General features: G+C 43.9%; 1 protein-coding gene and 1 long non-coding RNA gene across 9 annotated transcripts in view; one reads left to right on the plus strand and one right to left on the minus strand.

Moving 5' to 3' along the window:
* Positions 1-17,466, plus strand: part of Chn2 (chimerin 2) — a 260,647-nt gene that overhangs the window by 205,601 nt on the left and 37,580 nt on the right. The window lies entirely within an intron of this gene.
* The window catches only part of LOC116098944, a 7,029-nt gene continuing 1,421 nt past the window's right edge, over positions 11,859-17,466 (minus strand). For 3 of the 7 annotated variants that reach the window (XR_004122009.1, XR_004122010.1, XR_004122008.1), the window contains 3 exons: positions 15,351-15,473; positions 12,625-13,591; positions 11,859-12,196 (listed from right to left, as the gene is read on the minus strand). This is a non-coding gene — a long non-coding RNA (uncharacterized LOC116098944). Of the gene's footprint in view, positions 12,197-12,624; positions 13,637-15,350; positions 15,474-17,466 lie in introns of all 7 variants that reach the window. The other 4 variants (XR_004122011.1, XR_004122014.1, XR_004122012.1 and 1 more) reach the window with 4 other exon arrangements.

Here is a 17,466-nt window from a genome sequence, read left to right on the forward strand (position 1 = left end):
CATGAAGTTTTGCATTAATTTTCTTGGTCTGAACACTCTTATCAAACTTGTCATTTTTGAAGGTGAACTTATTCTGGTGCTTCTGAGGCCAGGACCGAGTCACGTTTCCTTTCTGGGAACTCATCGTCAAATCTCAAGCACCACAAGTCGGTGCAGCCTTTAAGTTACAGGAAAGGGTAAAGAAGTCTGAATACTATATCTTATTGCATGCTAATTAGAAAATGTAGATTTGAAGAAGACTTGATAGCCACCCCTAATCTAGCATTGCTGGGACAGTGAATATATATGAATGTATGTGTGTGTGTATGTATGTCTATATCTATATCTATATCTATATCTATCTATCTATATCTATATCTATCTATATATCTATATCTATATCTATCTATCTATATATACATATAGAGAGAGAGAGAGAGAGAAGAGAGAGAGAGAGAGAGAAATGAACAACACTGAAAATTCATAAACAACCTCAATGGCTTTCTCTGGCTAAGGCATTCAGTATGATTTCTTTCCTAGATTGGTTAAGGAAAACAAAACAAACAAACAAACAAAGCTTTTGAGTATTTCACCAATGAAAATGAAAGCCCTTGAGATATAGTCTAAAAACAAGTTTCCACTCCAACAAACAAACAAACAAACAAAAACAAGAAAACACCCCTGTTGCCTCCCTCCTCCCCATGCCTGCCACACCACCCTCTCCCACTTATTGGCCCTGGCATTCCCCTACACTGGGGCACAGAACTTTCACAGGGCCAAGGGCCTCTCCTCCCACTGATGATCGACTTTGTAATCCTCTACTATACACATGCTGCCAGAACAATCAGTCCCACCATGTATAGTCCTTGGTTGGTGGTTGAGACTGGGAAAGGAGAAATCATATGACATGTAAATAAAGAAAATATCTAATAAAAAAAAAAGAAATCCTGGAACTGGGGTCATAGCCAGATATGAGCAGCTTTGTGGATGCTGAGACCTGAACTTGGACCTCCCAGAAGGGCAGCAAGTACGCTTCCCTCCATAGCTGAGCTATCCTTCCAGCCCCGGGAGGATGCTCTGAATGATGCTTCTTTTCTTTAACATCGTGCATATTTTCCCCCTACAATTCTCCCACAAAAAAAAATAATAACAACAACCACAAAGAACACACAGTTAAATCAGAATCTTGAAGAAGCAATAAACAGAATTTAGCATGAAAAAAAAAAAACCCAAGAGGTAAAATAATAAGAGACCTTATTCTGAAGATAAATTTGCATCTATATTGTATGTGTGCTGCGTGTGCACACACACAAACACACACACACACGCACATACACACATACACACAGCCTGGAGCAGACAGAAAAATGTAAGAGCTTCAAGTACCAAACTCAGCAACAGTGATGAGAAGTAGGACCCAGGTATGTGGCTGTCTATTGTGGATTGATAACTGAGGGAAGGAGCCTGCTTCAAGGAAGGTGTCCTTTAGGTCTTCTCTCAGCCTTATCCCTTAATCTTTAGGGAAACTTGTATGTCCCTAGATTTCACAGTAGACAGCTCATGGGATTAGAGGAACAGCAGGAATGGGTAATGGAGATAATGACGAGCAGAAAAGGAACAGCCAGGGGTCAGCTTCCACAAAACCAAGGTCCTCAGTAAACTTGGACCACACCAAGGGCAGTCAGTGAACACAGCCCGCAGCATGGGTCCTCAGTTGACATACCCCACAGCAGCCCCCAGAACTTAGAAGCAGCTGGAGAGCCATTTGCATTTCTTACTGAAATCAATACCATATAGATTCATGGCATTCATGCTGTATTACTAGAATCTTAAAATGAGATTTAAACACTCAGCCAGCATTTGTAAAGGGAGTTTTGCACACAGACTGTTATTTATTATCTGACAACCCGAAGACTGCTTTCTCTCTTAGTAATTTCTTAGAACCATTTTTCTAAACAAAATCATTTTCATAAAACCATTTATGATGGCTGCTTAGTAGTCCATTGGATGGATGCACCTAGTTGATTTAACTCCCCATTTCAGATGAAGCCAGTGTAAATTCCTTCCTTCCATAAGTTTAAAGACATTCATTCTTCCATATTACAGACAACTCACCAGGAAGCAGCCTTGCAGCCAGGTCTTTGAAAATAATGTTTGACAAGTTCCCTAGGCTTAGTTGTAGGTATCTAGTTTAGACTGCTGCAGTATATTAAGTTGGAAAACTAACATGAGGAGACCTTCCTTGTTGTGTTTTGAAACCTTTCCCCCCATTCAAGTCATGTGTTTTGGTCCAGTTTTTTTTTTTCTTTTTAGAAGATATTCTTCCATATATCATGACTCTTTGGGGAGCCATTTTAATTGGGCACTGCTAAAACACTGGTAAAACAGCATTTGTTAGGAGGAATACTAGAAACAGTTGTTTGCCCAGTGTGGAAACAATGGCTTAAACTATCAAAAATATTCCATCAACTGGAGCCCTGACATGTGGGGGAGGAGCCCACACCATTGTGTTCACTAACTGGCTGCCACCAGAGATCTTGTCCGTGTGGATCCTGCTTCACTCCTCTGTTTCTGGAAACTTAAAATACAACCTCTTGAGAGACTGCCATGTAAAGGAAATGTTCCTATGGGAAACCAGAAACCAACCAGCAAAAGAACCTTGGCTATAAATTGTCTTTCTGAAAACATGTATGTATATGCTGCTGGAATGGCACACATGCATGTGGAGTATTAAGGCATGAAACAGTTTGTGACAACCACAAGGCAAACAGACTTAATAATGGCAGGAACTTAATATTTTTCATCTTGGTCTTTACAGGGTTGGAGTTTTAAATGCATATGTGCATTCAAAAAATGTTGAATTGAGTTTGACTGGCATCTTTCTTTTCCTTGATTGGCCACACTGTTGGGGAATTGCATTGTCTAGCCGCAATACATATAAGGTGTATACACATGTACATTGTGCTAGCTAGTTCTTAGATCACTGGGGATGAGATTTGAGGGTGAAATCTGTTGTCTTCACCTCTTTACCTATGGGAAGATTAATGCCCTGCTGGATTAATTAGAACATTTTTCAGCCCTGCCTAGGAAAGGAAGGACCTGGGACTAGAAGCAAGCTTGAAGTCTGACTTTAAGCCATGTGCTGAAAACAAAATCCCACCTTGTTAGGGTTGTATTTTAAAGAGAGCAAGACTCTTAGTATGGTTAGAGATATAAATCTCTATAAAACCAAGCACAGTTCTAACACTGAATAAAATAATTCTCCATTGTAACATGCTCTAGAGAGTTATTCTGCTCATCAGTTACTCCATGGAAGGGGGACTCTCTCTGCACTGAATTGGAAATATAATATATATCAACACTGTGCTTGAAGACAAAGGTCAGATAATGCAACAGTTTAATCAACTGAGCCCCGAGTCGATGATGAAAGTAGAGATGAAGGAAATCAATGCAAATAATATGTTTTAGAGGATTTAGGTTGGTTCAGGGATGTCACAGCTGTACACAGCAGGATGCTAAGACAGGATCTGAGAGGAGCAGTTATGCACTAAGAAGATGAGGTCCGGCTGCTACAGGACGTTTCTCCAGCCTCAACACTGACAGCAAACCCACACATCCAGGGCCAACTGACACTGTTACAGTACTGAGAGCATTTGATGGGAACCAAATAGACTCTTCAGTAAGTGGTGCTAGGAAAACTGGTTGTTCATACAGAGAAATGAAGTTGAACTACTGTGAACTGTATTTAGAAATTAATGTAAAATGGATCAATGACTTAAATATAAGACTTAAAATCTAAAGGGAAATGTAGGAGAAATATACTTAAATATTCATTATCTCATCTTGGGCAGTAGATTCTTAAGTATGACACCGAAATATGAACAGTTCAACACTAGATAAACCATGCACCTTCAGATCTTAACATGTTGTGCATCAAGGAGAAAAGATGCAGGATGAGATGAAATGCAGCTCTTGCAAATCATATTTCTGACAAAGGTCTTAATATCCACAAGGTATAAAATTTTCAACACTCAAAAACCAAAAAGACAGACAGTTCCGTTTTTAAAATGGGAAGTGTACTAAAAAGATATATTTTTTTTGAAAGAAAATGTACTAAAAGCTAATAGGCACATGAAACAATGTCCATTGTCATTAGTCATAAAGGAAACACAGCCAGAGCCATGACTAATTCCACCTCACATCCAGCAGGGTAGCTAATTGCCATGGTAAGTTTTAACTGGCAACTTGACAAAGCATAGAGTCACTGAAGAAGAGTTGCAACTGAGGAATTATCTGGACCAGGCTGGCCTGAGGGCACATCCATGGGAGTTATCTTGATTGTCAATTGGTTCAGGAAGACCCAGAACAATGGGTGGCGCCATTCCCTAAACAGAGGGACCTAAAATAATTATGTCAAGAGAAAGTTAAAGGAAAGCAAGCAAACAGGGCCTGTGTGTTTATTCTCTCTACCCTGGACTGGGGATGTGATGCCTTAAAATTCCTACCTCGGTGTCCCCAAAACAATGGACTAGAACCTGAAATTGTAAGCTAAGTAAGTCCTTTCTTCTCCAAAACTGCCTTGGATCAGGAAATCAGTCATAGCGACAGAAATGAAACTAGAAAAGTTATAATACTTTAAAAATAGCAGTAAGTTTTAGGGAAGCTGTGGGCATTGGAGTCCTTCTACACTGCTGGTGGAAACTGGAGTGGGATGGTCTCTGTGAAAAGCAGCTTAGCAGCTCCTGAGAAATCAAACAAATTACCCCATGGCTAGCAACTCTGTGAATAGGTGCATAGCCCCAAAGAATTAAAGACAGGTGCTCAGGCCATCGCCCCACACAGATGTCACAATATTCCTGTTCACAATAGCCCAGAAGAGGAAGCAACTTAAATAACCACCAACAGCTAAGCAAGCATCGGCATACACATGCGTGGAATACCACTCACTCCTGAAAATAGAATGATATTTAAATAGACACCACAACGTGCATGAACCTTGGAGACTTGTATAGTTTACAACTGCTAACTTTATGTCCTATGAATTTTGTCTCAAGTCAATGAAGGAAAGAAAGATTTCTGAAGCTAAAGCAGGCATGTAACTCCCCATCCTAGCAAATCCTCATGACTCAAAAGAGTTCGACTCAGGTTACAACCACCTATGAAGTTATATTGGTATGTGTGGGAGGGAGGGTGGGGATGAGCCATCCAAATAGGATTATAGGCTGTGCTGGGCCAACTGCAACCTGATATGTGCACTCTGGGCTCAGGATGTTTATCAAGAAGGTGGCTTGGCTGTCGTAGCTACCCCCACTTACCAGTGTTTCAAAGCTCATTTATTTAGCTCCATGCTGTATAATTAACAACAATAATTTTTCAGTAACTGAACTTATCCCTCTTTGGGGTCTCAGATAATTTCTCTCTGGTAGCTTTTACACACAGCCAGCTTCCACTGTATACCCGATGGGTTTCTACTTCAGAACTGGTCTCTGGACCCAAAATGCATGAGCATATATTATACCCAAGTTCACCTGGAAGATTTCACAGGTCACTTTAAAACAGTCATCCAGGATATGGAGAGATGGCTTGGCAGTTAAGGGCACTTGTTGCCCTTACAGAGGCCTGGGCTCCGATTTCCAGCACACACATGGTGGTCGATAACCATCTGTACTTCAGTGCCAAAGAATTCAAACACCCTTTTCTGGCCTCTGTGGAAACCATACATGTACATGGTACACAGACATACATGCAGACAAAACATCCATATGCATAAAACAAACATTAAAGCCCTTTAAGAAAGCAGCAATATAAATTTTTGTTTCTTTCTGTGTGCCTTGTCACTTCAGATTTTCCCTGACAATTTTCTCTCAGTAAGCCCTGTTATGTTCCGTTTTCATTGAATTCCTAGCCAAGTCATCCAAGAGCTGTTAAGCCTCAGCTCTGTGGTGGCTGACAATATTTCCATTCCTACCTCATGGTCCAAAGCAAGTCAGGTGGCCAAGCTTAACAAGTTTCCAGCCTAGAAGACCCTCCCTTGCAGAGGAGGCAGGCATCATTTCAGGATATGGCTCCTTTCACCTAATTTCTAAGATACTGACTAATGATGCATACTTACTTAGCAAAGTTCCAGGCTTCCAATACTTCAGAACTGTAGAGAAAAACCATCACCATGAACACATTTTATTTATTCTCTTGGGAAAGATAATATTTTTATTGAAATGTGATTCTCCCATGCCCCATTTTTGGTTCCTCAGTATTTCGTCTGGGAACTTCTTGGGGGCATGTGGCAGTGGTTTAAGAACTCCAACATGTTTATTTTCCTTCTACTTAAGGAATATTTTGAAGGCAATAGGAGGGTTCCTGTCAGCTGTAGGACACACATTTTTTTTGCCTCTGACCATGAGTTAATAAGGCTGTCCACAGCAACATGAAACTTGAGCCGGGGGAGAGGGCAGCTCAGCAGGAAGTGCATGTGATGAGAGTTCTTAGAACATTGTAGCATAAAAACAGTGGTCTCCCAGGATGTCAGACACTAATCCCAGGACCTACAAGTGTGAGTTCCATTAGAAAGGGGGCCTTGTAAATGTAATCACATTAAGGATTCAATTCTTAAGTCATTTTAATTGTTTTTAAGTCATGCATGCGTGTCTGTGCACATGAATGCAGGTGTCCAATGAGGGCAGGTAGATCACATTCCCCTGAGCTAGAGTTATGGTAGCTGTGAGCCACCTGACATGGGTGCTGGGAACCAAACTTGGTCCTTTAAAGAACAATACATGTTCTTAACAGCTGAGCTGTCTCTCCGGTTCCCACATTAAAGATTTTGAGAGTAAGGGATTGTCCTGGATTATTCAATAGCCATCAAATACCACCATAAAGATCTTCCTAAGAGCAGCACAAGTAACAAGCCCAGAAGAGAAGGTAACCTGAAGAAAAACAGATTTGAAAGTGCCAGAAGGATGCAAACAGAAGCCAAGGACAGCAGGCAACTAGGAATAAAATTCATCCCTTGAGGCGCTAGAGCAATGGTTCTCAACCTGTGGCTCTTGACCCCATTGGAGGCTGAATGATTTTTCTTAGTGGTTAACTGAGACAATGGGAAAACACGGATATTTGTAATATGATTCGTAACAGTAGCAAAATTACAGTTATGAGATAGCAACAAAATTAATTTAATGATTGGGGGTCACCAGAATACAAGGAATTGTATTAAAGGGCCGAAGGGTTAGGAAGTTTGATTACTGATCTAGACATAGTACAGTCCTTCATTTCCACAAGAGAAATTGATCTCTGATTTTTGTTCTTCATGATTATAGAGGACAAATGTTCTTTGAAGCCCCCCAAGATTTTTGTTATAGTATCTGCAGAAAAGTCATACAGCTGTATCCATTTGTATGGGCATTACTTGTTTTTTGTTTGTTTGTTTGTTTTTGTTTTCTGTTTTTTCATCAAGAGAAGCAACAGCAACTTCCTTAAACTGTTCATTCATTCATCTAGCCAGGAGCATTTGGAAAGCAGTGCAGATTACTGAGCCTGGTGAAGGGAGACTCTACAACTGGATAAGAGCCCTGGGAAGAGTAGTGTCCTGGAAGCCTTAGCCAGCTGGGCGGAAACTCAAAGCCCACCCCGATCCTCTCCCTGTTTTGTGTGTGCCTGTCAGCTGATTCAGAGTTGACAGTAAGATCAGGTCTACCCAGACTACATCTGTACCCACCAGCGGTTCCAGTTTAAAATCTGCTTGGTTTCTTTAAGCTAAAGTACAATCGCATGGATTCCTCTAATCAGTGTGGATTACTTTCTCACTGGGGCCGGCACCCTGTACTTCCCCAAATCCTGTATGTCCTCACACACCTCACCCCATAAGCATCCCAACTCCATCAAATCTCCCTCATAACATGCCTCAGTCAGAAGGGGTTCCGTGTGTGGGGATATGATAGAGCTGACAGAAGTACCCAGATAATAGCTCTACATAAAAGGTTCAAAACATGCTCTGGTAACAGCAGTTAACGCTCAGCGATGAGAGTTCAGGAATAGTTGAAAGGGGAGGTGACATTTGACCTATGTTATGAAGGAAAAGGACGTTGCTTTGAGGCAAAATAAAGACAAGAGGTGCCAGGCAGGGAGCCAGGAGGAGAGATGAGGGACTTCAGATGTGGCCATTGGCATGAAGCATGAGGAGCAGTGTGCACCGGGGTAGGTAAATGTTCATAGAGCTAGCCGCCCCTTCATAGTCACGGAACTGATGACAAGGAAAGCTAGCAGACAGGGAAGTACGGAAATGAAATGCATGTGTGGCTTGGGATCTTGGGGTGTTGAGTAAACAGTGGGGCGGGGGGTTGTTGTAGAGCATGGTGAAGGAATTTCCTAACACATTCTAGCCAGTAAGCCCTTGGCCATCAGCACCTCATTCACGATGGGCTAGGTCAGGTCACATTAAAGAAATCCGGATGGTAGCTGGGATCTTAAAGCACCAACCTGTTATTTCTTACCCATGCCCGATGCCCATCGTGGGATGACCGTGGGCTTTGCCCAGTATCACATTCTTTCCATGACCTGCCTTCAAAGTGACACTTTATTTGCTTAGTCACATGGACAGAACAACTCCAACAGTACAGAGAAGTGAGACAGTGGCTTCGTGGCTTTCTTGAAAGTCACAGAACTTGAAAGCAGGTGAGTGTCACTTGCTCTAAGCTTCCCAGCCACACTTCAGTGTCTTCTCAGAGGTTAGGTTTCAAACTTGGTGAAATCATCTCAACAGCTGCTTGACGTGCTCTTGCTTGGTTCCTTTAACGACACCACAGTCTGTGGTGTGCTGCTGAATACAACCGAGATGTTTCCCCTCTGGGGCAGCCAGAGGGAGACCCAGGGTGCAGCCTGCTTCACCTATGCCCATGATGTAGAGCCTACCCTGAGTGTACACCACCACTGTGATGTCATTACTCTAGCCGTTCCAGAAAACCACTGTGCACTCGCCATCAAGTCTGATGGCCTGAATTCATAGTAGAAGGAGAGAACCAACTTGCAAAAGTTATCCTCTCACCTCCACATGTGCACCCCTACATGCCACAGCGTGGTTTTGGAGATCAGAGGACAACTTGTAGTAGCAGGTGCTCTCTTTCCAACACATGGATTACAGGTTCAAACTCAGATTGTCAGGCTTGGTGGCAAGCACCCGGACCCTGCTGAACCATCTTACCAGCACCCTCCCAATTTTTTTTTTTTTTTTTTTTTAGTCTTCTAGAAGTTTAATGCTGGAACAATTCATTGTGAAAAAAAAAAAGAAAGAAAGAAAGAAAGAAAGAAAGAAAGAAAGAAAGAAAGAAAGAAAGAAAGAAAGAAAGAAAGAGAAAGAAAGAAAGAAAGAAAAAAGAAAAAAGAAAAAAGTTCACTTACAAAAGTTTAACATGATTAAGATTTAATGAACACAATACAAACATTACTATAGTGATAATACTACAGCTTTGAAAAGTCATCTGATAAAATTATAGATTCTGGCCTGAAGAGATGGCTCAGCAGTTAGGAGCACTGACTGTTAGGATCAGGTACATTCCCAGCACCTACCTGGTAAGTCACAATTAGGTGTAACTCCAGTTGCAGGGTTTCTGAGGCCCTCTTCTGGCCACTATGGGCACTGCATGTGCAAGATACATGGATAAATCCTGTCCAAACACCCATACACATAAGATATAATTGAATTGTTTAAATTAGAGAAGGTTTTCATAGTCTTAGAAGCTACTTAGTCACATCATGGTTGAGGACACACGGAGGGCACAAGTTGTTCCCAAGCCACACCGTCTATTCTCCGGATGGCCAGATGAGTACCCGAAGCCTGTTCTGATCTATCTACTCTCTGTGTGGTTTCCCCGACACTGGGAAAGTGTGGGGTTACAGTTTGCTGCCTGGGAATAATTGTTCCTGATCCGTTTTTCAGAAGTCTGTCCTTTAACATGGTTTTCCAAAGGTCAGGCATCCAAGTGGGTAGAAGGGCATAAGGAGAGAGGCCAAGGGTATGGAGCAGAAGAGGGAGAAGTTAACAATGCATTCTGTCTGAAAGTGCAGAAGAAACCTAATACTGTGTGTGCTGCTTTAAAAAAAAAAAAAACACTTTAAAAGTACCCAGCTGAGCCATGCCTGTGGCCAGCAAGTAGCAGGCTGGGGTTGGGGGAGGTGTCAGGTGCTATTTGGCAGATCTTGGATCCAAACAATGTCTTTTGCTCTGGAGAGAAGAGAGGACGAGGAGGACACCATACCTTGTCTGAAGACAGGGGTTTAGCCCAAGCCCACATGAACCTGCTCTCCTGGTTCCCAGCCCTATGGTGTACTATCCCAGTTCAGCCTCCATTACACAGAACAAGGCAGCTGTGCCTCAGGACTAGCTACTAAACGTTTTCAAATCACGGCCAAACTTTGAGCTGTCTGAGAAGCGTGTTTGAGGGAAGGACTCCAGCCACCTGAGGCTGGAATCAAAGCCGTAAGCATTAGGATGCATCTCGGCGGTAGAGGGCTTGCCTAGCTCATGGGCCCCTAGTTCAGGCCCTGATACCATGAACAGTAATAACAAATCTAACAGTGGCTGTTTCAAGGACAATTCCATCTTCTCCCTGAGCACATCCCACGTTGGTGTGGTTGTCCACTTAAAATGCTTTTGCCTTTTTCTCTGTCTAACACATGCATGCTCTACACAATGGCCTGTCAAATCTTTTTGGATATTTCTTCTGGCCTTGACTTTATAGAGTTCCTCCCCCATCTGCCTCCCTGAATTTATTGTCTTCTACTTTATTCCCAGAATGCTTTGAACCTACCTCTCCCAAGTCTTGGGGCAGGAATTGCTACATGATTACTTATTCACTGTCTATCTCAAGGTTGTCTCTCTCACTCTCGCAAATATTGGTTCCTTGAAGTAAAGGCCTGAATGTTAGTCATCCTTAGTTTCCTGTGCCCACTATAGTACCTGGTCCAAGGAGAGAGAATGTGATTACTAAATGACATACAAGCACCCAGGTAACAAATTTCAGGCACACTGTGCCTGAACATTACTATGGCCTATTTAACCTGCAAGTGTCTGCATCCCCTCCCCCTCCTTTTCAGATGTCTAGGTCAGCTGCAGGTCCTACAAATCTGTTCCTACAAGTCCTCCGGGTGCTGCTCTGAGATGTGTTTGTCCAGTGGTTTTAGGAGAGCCCACAGGGAAATAAGACTAGAGCCCGGTGCTGCTCCGCAGGCAGGCTGTAGAGGGTGCTCTGCAGCATACTTCTCCACTGGGAGTCAGAAGAACCCAGAAGCATCATTCATCCCAGTCTCCCCTCCCCACGTTCCAGGTCCACTTCTACTTCCCCCAGGCCATAGCACACCGAAGCATGCTGGAACCTCTCTTGTGCCAGGATATTTTCCAGGATATTTGAGACTCGCTAGCAGGTTACCCTGGTGTCCTGGGCTGTGGAGAGGCCACATAGTGTCCTGGCTTCACCACTAGCAGTGGCTAGTGTTTCGGGAGTGCAAGGTGTGGAGTTTGGGTTCCCAACCACCTAACAAAGGGATAAAAAGGCCAGAGGGTCACTGCCAGAGCAGGTCCTGGCTGACCTAGAACCCCCTCTACATTGTCTTGAATGAAGTCATACAACCATCCCCACTCCGGCCCTTCAGAAGCTGGCACGTGCACAGCGGAGTTTCATGTGTCTTCCAGGCAGCAAAAGCATGCTAACTTCCTCAGAAGGGGTCCCTTTCTCCCTGTCGCTGTCCCCACCACCACCTTCTCTGTAAGCCTCATCACACGCATGGAGGTCAGATTGCTTCCCAGCAGAGCCTCAGTCCCTGCCTGCTCATTAAGTCACTGTAATTATATGAGCATGGGCCTAATTGGTTTTAATTTCACTCCAAGGTTGCTCTGGGTCACGATGGTGTCTCTAGCCTCGGAGAACTCGCTCCCTTTATTTACTGTTTAAATATGAGTATCAAGGGGGAGTGGGGGGGACAGGAGAATTGATCAGGAGGAAACCCTTCTGAAAGAGCTGCTTTTGAAGTGCTTTGGCCATCCTGACCCTGCAGTGCTGGGTTCAAATTCAGCGCAAGGAAAGTGAGTCAAGCCAATGAGAAGCTGTGCAGCTGTGGAGACGACAAGCCAGTATGCAGGCTGTGCTGCAGCTGCATAATGCTTAACGGTGGTGTGGTAGCCTCTCTTTATGAATCTGCGACTATTCTCCAACTGCGCACACCGATCTACCTGAAATTTATAAATAAACCATAGCAATAGCATTAATTTCCGTTACTCACTGTGTGGACGGCAATTTAAGCATGTTATTATTTTGGATCTCTTGTTAACTTGTTAAAGGTCGTGCCTCTGTGCTAAATGCTGTCAAGTCTGCACTACTGACTTGCATTCCCCTTTCATGCCACACCCCACCCCCTTGAAATACAGGTCCAGTCACAGGCTAAGACCATGTATACTGTGCAATTAAAGCATCATGGGTCTCTGACCATCTTCAGGTGATAAAGACTCTAGAACTTGCGGCTGTACTGGTGCTATTTGAATGTCTAAACCATGAGGCAAGAGGAACGACAAGATAATCGGTCTCTAAAGGAATGTCATGGTGTCTCTTAGACACATGGCACCCATCAGACAGATGAGTGACTCTCATGTTAGCTGCCCACCTCTGTTCCCTGGAGCTCCAGTATCCTAACACCACCATGGCTCTTTCCAAGGCCGCCTGTATCCCCGGTGCAGTAGTTAGTCCTTGCCAGATACTAGACATGCAGAGTTGTAGCTGAACCCTCATTTTGGAAGTGATGAAATAGGAACCAAAACCAATCAGATTGCGGAGACCACAGCAGTGAGGATAGGTGCACGTGGAAGAAGCAGAAGACGTCAATCATCAGATCAAAGTGTTTATCAAATGTCCGCTGGCTGGCTTCTCAGTGTCCTACAGTCACGGCACTGTGTAGAAGACTGCTGAAGTGGAGGAGGCCCTGGGCCAAGATAAGGTACCAGGCCCTGGCTCCCGTGCCTATCTCTTTGGCAAAACTCTGTTTGCATTGATCCAACCCTGTGACGAATATCAGAATTCAGAGGACAGATGCAATGCCCAGGGGATGAAATTCAACCAGTGCTAGCCACTGGAGCCTTGAACTTGACAGCGATTGCTTTACAAAGAAGTCTCAGCTACTTGTGAATTAAATTACACTGAGCCAGGGGGAGGTGGTCTCTAGTGCCCTTTCATGATGGATCAGGCATCCTCAGGAATCCCCTGCTGCCACACATCCCTGTGCCTTGCCAGGTGCCCCAAGAGTCAGGAGTTAGCCTCTTCTGGGGCTTACAAAGGTTCGGGTCCCTACTGATTTCTTTGTTTGTTGGCTGACTAGCTGATGACTGATCATTAGAGTCTAATGTCTTTCTCGAGGTGTGGAGGACCTACCTCTCCGAGATCTGTTTTTATCTCACTCCATTCCCGTGTGTCATTGATAGTCTTTCATTCCTCTGTCTTCTCCACTGGTTTCTTGTGTCATATGGAGGTGTCATTTTCCACAAAAAGGTGAGTATAGCTCCAGAGAAATCAGAGCAAGGCCGTGCTCCCGAGTCCTTTGAGGTTTCCGCGGCTCGCTTTTCCTGCAGGTGAGACCTCTGGAAGACAGACAGAGGCTCCAATTGTCTCCAGACCCAGCACATCTGGCAGATGGTGTCATGGGGAAGAGAAAGAAAAATACCAGTGTGCACTTAGTCAGCAATCCCAGCTTCACAGGACAAAACCCATGGGGTTGCTACTGAGACAGCAGTATACAACCCAACCTCTGGGACAATAGCTTTCAGTCCCTTACCTGTGTGCCCGGCTCAGATCTCCACACGAGCGAGAAGGAATCTCCTACAAACCCACAAGTGGTAGAGAAGCCTCTAGAAACATCTATGTCCTATCATTAGAAACCTGGGACCAAAGAGGCACCAAAAAAGAATAGGCTGAGGAGAACAGGAAACAGTAAGGGAGCCAGCAACACTGTAGCATACCGTCAACATGCCACAGGTAGACTCTTGTCTTCCTGACTGCTCCCCCTCTGTCAGTAAAGTACGTCAGTCACTCACTGTTGTTTTTATTCCAGGCCAGTGACCACAGTCTCACTGATCAGTGTCCCATGGAAGCAAGTTTTCCTTAGCAAATATGTGCTGGCATCATCTGATGATGGGAGCTTGTTGGAATATGATCATCATTATATAGCAATGGATTTCATAAAGGCTTTCATCCAAGCACATCATGTACTCCAACTATACTCACCCCTCCCCCACATCAAGATTTCTGAAGCTGCCTGAGTAATTCTAATGAATGTCTGGGAACCACTGAATTATTAGCTAAATAAATCCCCACCTACACTCAGAAGAGATCTTGGCAATGGGTCTGGCTTCCTCCAGAGTGAGGAATCCATCACACTTGATAAAATTAGAAATATGGGTGCAAGCTCAGGACCATGCAGTAGTCCCCGAGCACACACAGCCTGGCAGCCCTGTGCTCAGGCCTTCCTGTGCAATATCCAGCTGGACCCAACAGAGGTTCCTCAGTTCCCTTCAATTGGCGAAGCACCTTGTGGGTTCTGTGAGCTGCTTCTAGCTCTGACTTTCTGACTCCCAGACACCATACAGGTGTGCATGTTTTCCCAGATGCTGAGGAGGAAAATGATCTGAAATGTTAGGGGTTCAGGCTGGAGAGATGGCTCAGTGGTTAAGAGCACTGACTGCTCTTCCAGAGGTCCTGAGTTCAATTCCCAGCAACCACATGGTGGCTCACAACCATCTGCAATGGGTTCACAAGCACAGTGCTGAAGGCTACAAGGACTCAGGGGGTGGGGAGGCTGCCCGTTTTACTGGAAAGCAAAGCAGCACAAGCATACTTGGAGCTGCTTTATTAACTGTCCAAGAAGCGTGCAAAAGCTACAGGTATGGGCTCCCGGACCAGCCCATTTGTGGTCTCCAAATCTTCAATCCCTGTGACTGTTGGTTGAGCAGGTTTTAGTTCTTAGCTCCAGCTTTCTCTTCTCCCAAACCTACGGGCTGTATAGTGAACAAACAGATGATCTGTTGAAGGAGTGTGTCATTTACGCTTAGGAAGCTGTGAATTAATCTCAAGGCGTTATGCAAACAGACAAGGACTCTGCCATCTGAGCCATTACTCAGCCACCACAGCCATGGCCTACTAGGACCTTCCATCACCATCTTCTTCTCTACCACTGTATAGCTCAGGGATGGATTTTGAAAATGTTTCTCAGCTTGACCTTCTCACCAAAGACACGTGAGCCTCTCCTGCACCTTCGAGATGTTGGCCTGATTAGCTGGAGTGATTGTTTTAGGTAGGAAGCTTGTTTTCAACATGAATAGAAATTACTGTCCGGACTTGTACCTGAGTCGTGTGTCTTCTGGGGCAGCACTGAGGATGCCAGCTTGAGGTTTCTCAAAGCTGTCAGGTTTGTGAGAAGTTGTTGCTGGCCTCACTCTCTCCGGGGATATGAGTCACAATGGGGAGCTGGAGGAGAGCCCGTAAGCCAAATGTTACTGCGTGTTTCTCTTTCCAAGGTCAGTAAGGATTTACTCAAAACTCATCGTGGTCTCAGAACTTTTTGATAAGCATCAGTATTTCTTAGGAGGTATCTTCTATGGGCAAGACCAATCCCTTACCCTGAAAGGAGGCCAAAGGCTGCTAAAGGCAGGGGACAGGGCCATGTGCTCCATGAAGCAGGACACTGGGCTGGGGTTCTACAGATCCTGATCGGTGGCACTACTTTGTTTCTAACTTGCTTGAAAATCTTGGGCGTACTACTCCACCTCTGTGATCTTACCTTCCTAATCTGTAAGATGAAGGACTGCACACTTGGCTACTTGCCAGGGACAGGGGGTCAGGCTTAACCCATCATGTTAGCACAGGTTATGGGATAACTTCTTCCCTTCGTGCTGGTGAATAAATGAGGATAGTTTAGTCCCGTTTTCCTGTGTAACCAGAGCCACTTTCATCTCTTGCTATTCATGACCAATGTCATAACTTGTAAGGACAGGAACATTTAAAGTGTCAATGGTATGTTTCTGAAGAATCAGCTCTTAGTTTACTAAGTTCTTTGCCCAGAAGTCTTTCTTGGCTCTGATGCATCCAGGCAAGCTAAACGTATGGGATGTGATAAAGAATATATATAAGAATATGATAAAGAGTAAAGCAACATCAAGTGAAGCCACGTGAACCCAGAAGACCTTGTGCTGAAAGGAATGTGGATGGAAAGTATGGTGGGAGGGCCAGGAAAGGGTAGAAGGTGGCTAGGGACAGGCAAGGTCAAAGTAAAATATGAGATAAGATAGAAGTGTACTCTGAGAAATTTCAAAGTTACAATTGTGGTCTCCCTCTTACTAGGACTTCATGGGTATATATGTATAGACTCAAATTTTAAGCTATACTGAGCTGAGTTATTTATTTTTCAGATAAACATCATCTGTAAAGATTAGCCAAAAACTTGTGCCAGGCAGTAGTGGCGCACGCCTTTAATCCCAGCACTTGGGAGGCAGAGGCAGGGGGATTTCTGAGTTTGAGGCCAGCCTGGTCTACAGAGTGAGTTCCAGGACAGCCAGGGCTATACAGAGAAACCCTGTTTCAAAAAACAAAAAAAGAAAAATAAATAAATAAATAAATAAATAAATAAATAAATAAATATTTAAAAGATTAGCCAAAAACGAAGAAAGAAGTCCTAAAAAGAAGGACGTCCATTTGGAGCGTCAGTGATGACCAGTAATGCCCTGTATGTATTAAAACTCCTAGGCTGCAGACATGTCTGCTAGTGTATGAACTATCATGAGTGAGGGCAAAGACTGGATCTACTGGGCGTCCCGAGACCAGTACAGAGCCTCCCGCTGAGGAGCTGGTCATCACATGGGGTTGGCTGACTAAGGCTTGTCAGTTGGCCAACTAGGTGATTGGGTAGATGCCCGGCTGGGAGAAACTAGATGGCTGTAAAGAGTCCATTAGAAGTATCTAATCTATACCTCCAATAGACTTCAAATACATATTCCTGTTATTTTAGAGCATGAAAACAATCTATAGAAGCGGAAATATCAGAGCTTGTAGTCACTTAAACTGTTTTCATGCTATATGTAGAACAATATTTTTCTCATAATGGAAAAAAGCTAAACCATTGTTTCATGTTTGCTTTGTCTGCACAGAAAAGAGTAAAATAAAACTATATTATCCATGAGGTTTCCACTATCAGTAACATGATCTGCATTAATCCTTTTTTAAAAAAAGCCACTAATTTAGCATAAATCAAACAGGCTTCACCCTCAAGAACATTAGCTCTTAGTGTTTAAATAGAAAGGATTGACAACAGAGCCTGCCTAAAATATCATTGCTAAACAACAAACTGTAGTTAAAAAAAAGAGCCAGGCGGAGGTGGTGCACGCCTTTAATCCCACCACTTGGGAGGCAGAAGCAGGGGGATTTCTGAGTTCAAGGCCAGCCTGGTCTACAGAGTGAGTTCCAG

The sequence above is a fragment of the Mastomys coucha genome, unplaced genomic scaffold (assembly GCF_008632895.1).
Source record: "Mastomys coucha isolate ucsf_1 unplaced genomic scaffold, UCSF_Mcou_1 pScaffold20, whole genome shotgun sequence".
Classification (NCBI taxonomy): domain Eukaryota; kingdom Metazoa; phylum Chordata; class Mammalia; order Rodentia; family Muridae; genus Mastomys; species Mastomys coucha.